At 37.8% G+C, this 6,383-nt stretch overlaps 1 long non-coding RNA gene across 1 annotated transcript in view; it reads right to left on the bottom strand.

Moving 5' to 3' along the window:
- LOC106526904 (uncharacterized) overlaps positions 1–1,395 on the bottom strand; it is a 2,550-nt gene extending 1,155 nt beyond the window's left edge. Inside the window, exon 1 of the long non-coding RNA XR_001311320.1 lies at positions 1,154–1,395. This is a non-coding gene — a long non-coding RNA (uncharacterized LOC106526904). The remainder of the gene's footprint in view (positions 1–1,153) is intronic.
- Between the last annotated feature and the right edge of the window lie 4,988 nt (positions 1,396–6,383).

Raw genomic sequence — 6,383 nt, 5'->3', positions numbered from 1 at the left:
GTGTGTGTGTGTGTGTGTGTGTGTGTGTGTGTGTGTGTGTGTGTGTGTGTGTGTGTGCAGGGTGAGGTGTTTTGCACATATCTCTATCACATGGGCGACCATGAGGCACATCCTTTGGTTTTTGATTCTGTGTTTGTGTGTGCGCGTCAGGAGGGTAATTACAGGCTCAGGGTAAAGCCTGGACAAATTACAGAGGATCTCGCAGACACACTCTCACACACACACACACACACACAAACACACACACACACACACACACACACACACACACACACACACACACACACACACACACACACACACCCCGCTTTCTGCTTGGGAAACACAGGAAGCCACAGACAAATATGCTCAAACACGCTATTAAAAATTGCAATGACACGTAAAATTTTGTTTTCTGCTAATAAAAGTTAAAAACCCATCCAACATGCTGTGGTCATTTTACTTGGCATCTTGGCAAATAATTTTTTTTTATTTTATTTTTGCTTAAAAAACATAAATGCCTACAGAAAAAATTAACAATTAGCCACTGATAAAATTAATGTAACCTTGTATTTACACAATTAGTGTTTGTCTTTTTTTCAAGTCAAGTCAAAGTTTATTTATGTAGAAGATTTCCAACCTCGGTTGATCAAAGTGCTTCACAACAATCACATCACATTTATCTAAGGATAAAACTAAATTACATTTAAATTAAACTAAAATTTAGTAAAAAATTATAAAAACAATAATAAAATTGGTGGTAAAATACCAAAAAATGTAATATGAATAACAACCAAGACCTACTTAATTGATTTTTTTATTTATTTATTTATTTGTTTTTGAAGAAATGCAATAATTTTTTTGCCTGTGTGTGGGTGTCTGTCTGTGTCTTTTTGTTGCTAAAAAAATCCCGTGAACCACAGAACAAATATGAATAAAACTTGCAAATAAGTGATCAATTTCTGAAATCAGCCCAATCTAAGACGGCTAAAGATTAGAGCTGCACAATATATCGGGAAAATATCATCATCGTAATATCAGTGGACTGCTTGAAACGTAAAAAGGTGTTTTGAAGTTATGTTTCATGCTAACACAGTCTCACGGCAGCAAAAGCTCCCACCAGACACAAATGACAGATTAGAAAGGCAGGAAAGAAAAAAAAGGCATACCACACCTGTTATCGTCATTGCATCATTTTCAAATATTATCACCATTGCGAGCTTTTCCAATATCGTGCAGCCCTATTAAACATGGCTAAAACTCAGTCGTTGCTACAGATGAGCTAAAATTTGATATGAAGTCCATTTCCAAAACATCTTCTGAGCACAAAAAGGTCAGGCAAGATATTTGTTCACTCAAAATGTATTCCTTCCAGAAATGCTAGGTCTCAAAATATTCTCTCTCTGTCCCTCACTCTATGATTTATCCTCACGTAATTAGTAGAAAAACTCCACTGATGACACATGGTTGCACATGCATGGACAACAGAATGATCCTTTCATGCCTGTACACGGGATGTTTTGGGAAAACCAAAGTAAAATCAAACAATTTTGTTGAGCGCTCAAAGGAAACAACATCACTGATTCACCAGCTATCCAGTGGAAACTAAAAAACATGAAAACACTTGATCTGAGAGTCTTGTGTGAACTGAACTTTCCTTCTCAAATGAAACTAATCTCAGAGAGACCGTCGGATTATTTGATTACACGCTAACAGAGCTGCTAACTCTATGAGCGATCACCTGATGCCTTGGAGTTACGGAGACGCCATTTGTTGTTTTGAACGTGTGAAAGAGTGAATTGTCCCCCTCTATCTCTGCCCATCATATGTCAGATGTCAGATAAGGACTGTCCAATGGGAAATGGAGTGGGGAGGGAGGAGGAGGTGGGAGGAGTCACCTGATGACAGGTCAGAAGGAAGAGGAAGATGTTGGGGGGGGGTGGTAGTGTTAGAATGCTACTGGTGTTGATAGGTGTCCTCAGGAGGGTGTTTGATAAGTGAGACTGCAAGTTACTAAGTAACTAAAACTCTGTTGGGTAACGGGTTGGAGGGTCAAGCTTTTCTCAGTAAGGGGGACACCAAGGGCAGGGCGGGGTGAGGTTCTGTTTTGATTGGCTGCAGATCTCAACAAGCGTTCATTGATCCACAAGGACCACTGATAAAACACTTCCTCTAAAGCTTTGGAACCATTTAATGTTTGCTTTTCCTCTTTGTTTTGTAAAAACAATCATGCACACATCAGTGTTTGATGACCTTTGCACGAGAACAAAAATAAAGCTCAAACTAACTTTGTGTTTATGACTTGTTTTGGCAGAAACCATCTCCACACAGACTGCACTTTTCTTGAAGAAAATAAAAAGACGTAAAATATTGAAAAAGATCTGTTTCAGCACTGTTCTATAGCACACTATGATAATCAGGGGTGGAAATTTAAAATTTTCCCCACCAGCCACAGTGGCTGGTAGAAAAAGTTTTGTAGCGGCCACTCAAACTTTTTACCAGCCACTATTTTTTTTTTTGTTTTGTTTCTGTAACATGGCGCCATTTAGACAATTCGTGGTCTTTGGTGGCCTAATTAAATTGTTTGTGCCTACAATCAGATAATAGCACTCAAAATCTATTAGTGTCTTAGAGTATTCAAACCAGCCTGTTGGACAAAATTAAAATGATGGACTTTTTTGATGTCTCTACTTCTCTTACTAATTTGCTTTTTGCTTGTATGTAAGTGAATACCAATTATTTTTAGGTAGGCTACTAGGCTGGAAAGAAATTTTTAAGGTGAAAAAAAAACTAAATTACCTTATAACTAAATTACCTGTTGTAAGAAAATTCGTATTCAATAAACTGAAGTCGATATTAAAAACACAATTGTTAAATAAAATGATTTGTAGAAGGAATCAAACCATACAACACCAGAATTCTGGATCTGAGTGAGGTTTATTTTCACTCAAGCTGACAGGAAACTAACACTACCGAAAAACCAGGAAGTTCATGTATTTATACACCTTCTTCAATGCCTGTGTTCGCCCCCTACTGACCTACGGCTGAATCACAGGCATTCAGACAAAATCCTCAGCTACTGTTATAACGGTTGATTATGTGTTGTCACCTATTGCGGACATGTAACTAATCTATATCAATCAAAACATATTAGATTAAACACTGTCAACATTACAAAAAGGAAAACCTAAGAATATAGTGTTGTGCTTTTAACATCAGTACAAACCTCTAATAACTTTAAATTTCTTCACCGTGGTAAATTTATCTCCATTTAATAAAATCAGCATTTTCATTTCATCACGTGTAGTTTTTTTTCTACAGGCTACTAGTATGAATATGGGTATTTCTTCTGTTCTAAGTTAGATTTCAACAACAGATGGAAATCCCTCTGATGATCCATCGTCTCAGAGTGGATCATTTCTATTTTTACTTTTGAAAAAGTTCATGTCACAAGGTTCGTTTTGTTACTTAGTTTGCCTGGGTTTTTGTTTTGTTCTGCATCAAAAAAATAGCCTGCAGAGAAAAGTTTAGGGGAAAAGAAGCAGTGTATTTATTTATTTATTTATTTATTTATTTATTTATTTATTTATTTATTTATTGGAGCTGTCAGCTGGTCTTCAGACGTTTCCTAGAGGTTAAAAAACTGTTTTTCCTTAAATTTCTCTTGGTAAATCAAAGTGATCATGGTTACTGAGTTAAACTATTTAACAACTAATATGAAGTTTTTTTAAACTAACATTTACGTAAAATTCACGCATTGGCAGTTAGAAATAGTGTTTTTAATCAGCTGATTTCAGGATTTTGCTCTTGATGCCAGCCTACAGCTCTAGCTTTGTTGTTTGCTGAAAGATGAAACAAAATTAACTGCCCTGTTAAATTCACTATTGTCCGTTTTTTTCCCCCTTTCCATTTATTGTTAAAAAAAACTGCAACTTTCGGTTCTTCCTTTGGTTCCTCTTGAGAAAGGGTTTTGTTACCTGCTGCCTGATTAACTTCAGATATGTAACCCACATTAAAGTTAGTGTTTTTCTTTTCTCCTTCTGATAATCGTACGTTTACCTGTATAATATGCACACGGGGGGGTGATGGGGGCGAGCAGGCAGACCACACAGATGACAGCGCGCAGGAAAGGAGGAGGGGGGAATTTATTTCTAGCTGCAGAGCGGGTTGGAAGATGACGTTATTTAATGTTTTTTTTAACGTCCTACAGGCTCTGAAATGCAAAATAAAAACGAAACTGAGGTTTTCAGTAGCGTGATTTGAACGCAATTTTTTTTAGTTCATTACACACCCGCCACGGTGGCGGGTGCGTTGTTCAGGTCCACACGCCACTTCATAATTTTACCAACATTTGGCCAGTGGCAGGTGCTAATTTCCACCCCTGATGATAATTGGTAAACATGCACACTCTAAAAGATATCAATGCATCCCCTACAAAAGATACTGTATAATGAAGGAAGATTAAAATGATTGACAGATAATAGTTTAGCAAAAATCAATGATGATATCATGACTGGGATAAGAACCACAACAGACATCTTAAAATGTGCTCAGGCTAATCAACCAAACATGTTTTTTTAATGTTTTATTTTAAGTTCAGTTGAGTTATTACATCTCATCAGTGGTATTTTTTTATGTTTATGGAAGCATGCTTTCCTACAGTGATTTTGAATGACTGACCTAATGTTTTAGTCCGGTGACATCAAAGCTTTTAGTTTTTTTGTTTGAACTTTGCTCCATTACCTTTTCACCTCTTCTTCGTTATATCAAAGGGTGTTTGCCACGACTGATTTATGTTAGGATGAACAGCTTTGTTTAAATGTAACTCGTTTTAAAACCTGAAGGTTCAGGTAGTGCTGCTAACATAGCCCAGATCTTGATTCATTCATACGACTGGCCTAAATCTTTTGATGTTCCAAAATTGTGTTTTCACAGGAAAAAAACATTTACGTAAAATTTTCTATGTTTAAAAATTTAATTGTATAAAGGTCTTTAACTTGTTTAAATACTGCCTTTGTTAAAACATCTCCTCAAGTATTATGAAGTCCTTCTAGTCTGTAAAAGCTGTTGCTTTTTTGAGGTATGCACTAATAAGAGCCATTACACTCACTCGTCTCCTACCCGCCCTTTTTACTCACAAACGCTCTTCCTTTCCTCCACCCCATGTCCCCTCTTTCCCTTCTCCTGCTCTCTGTCCCTCTCTGTGTCTCTAATTAGCAGCGCGTTAAAGTCAGTAAACAGCGGACAGGAATGCCCAGACGAGCTCGTAAAAATGACATCAAAAAAAAAAAAAAAAAAGACGCCAACAAACAGGTTTAAGCTCCCGGCTCATATGGCGTAGGATGAACGCGAGGAAGTAAAAGATGAAGAAAAGGAAAAGGGACAGAGAGAGGAAAAAATGAAATGTGTTGTGGAAGTTGGCACGTTTTGTGCTAAAATACAATTTTCCCTTTTATTTGTGTCTCTATTGTCCAATCGTTCCTTCATTGTCTCTGCTTCTTCCTCACCTTCAGTTTTTTTTTTTCATCTTCTGAAGTTTTTTTTTTTCCAACCATCCTGCTCCCCTTCAATATGACCACACAAATGACTCTTTTATGCACAGGAATGGAAGGCAGAATGAGGAGGGGAAGAAAATGAATGTGATGAAGGGGAGAATGACAGGAGTGAGGAAACCGAAGAAAAAGAAGGGCACGGAGGGGGAGTGGAGACAAGAGGAGGAGGCAAAGGTGAATAGATAGAAGAGGAAGGAGAGGAGGGGAGAGGAAGAGGGGAATGAGTGGAGGAAGGGTAGAGCGGGGTCAGAGCTGATGTTGAGGGGGTTGATGTGGGGTCAGCATGATGAAGCAGTAATGGAAGTGTGTGTATGTGTGTGTGTGTGTGTGTGTGTGTGTGTGCAGAGGGGAGCACAAGATGTATGGCTGGTTGACAGAGGAGAGAAAGACAGAGGCAGATTACAGCGGAAGGCACAGAGGTAACCGTGTCAGTCTGGGTGTGGTTTCACAGTTCTGTTTGTTACCAATCTCTGTTCCGAGTCAAGTTTCAGAATCACACCGACGAAAAACAAACCTTCAGCAGGTCAAAGCTCACAGGTCAGGATTTATTGAATAGATATGATTTCATTAAGTTACACTGAGATAGGGCTGCCACAAACGATTATTTTTATAGTCAACTAATAACCGATTTTTTTTTCGATTAGGCGACTAATCAGATCATACGTTAATTGAATATAAAACATAGAGCTTATCGTGCCAGAATGCAGCTGCTATTATATAACCATGGTTAGATTTTAGCTATATGCTAACTAAAAATAACTGTCATGGAAGGCAAGTTCTGCTTCTCAGATATTGCACAGGTTTTTCTTTCATTTTCTTAAAATGATCCCACACTTTTGAGCTCCGTTGCTG

The sequence above is a fragment of the Austrofundulus limnaeus genome, unplaced genomic scaffold (assembly GCF_001266775.1).
Source record: "Austrofundulus limnaeus strain Quisiro unplaced genomic scaffold, Austrofundulus_limnaeus-1.0 Scaffold299, whole genome shotgun sequence".
NCBI lineage: Eukaryota > Metazoa > Chordata > Actinopteri > Cyprinodontiformes > Rivulidae > Austrofundulus > Austrofundulus limnaeus.
This window is presented reverse-complemented; position numbering and strand designations above follow the sequence as displayed.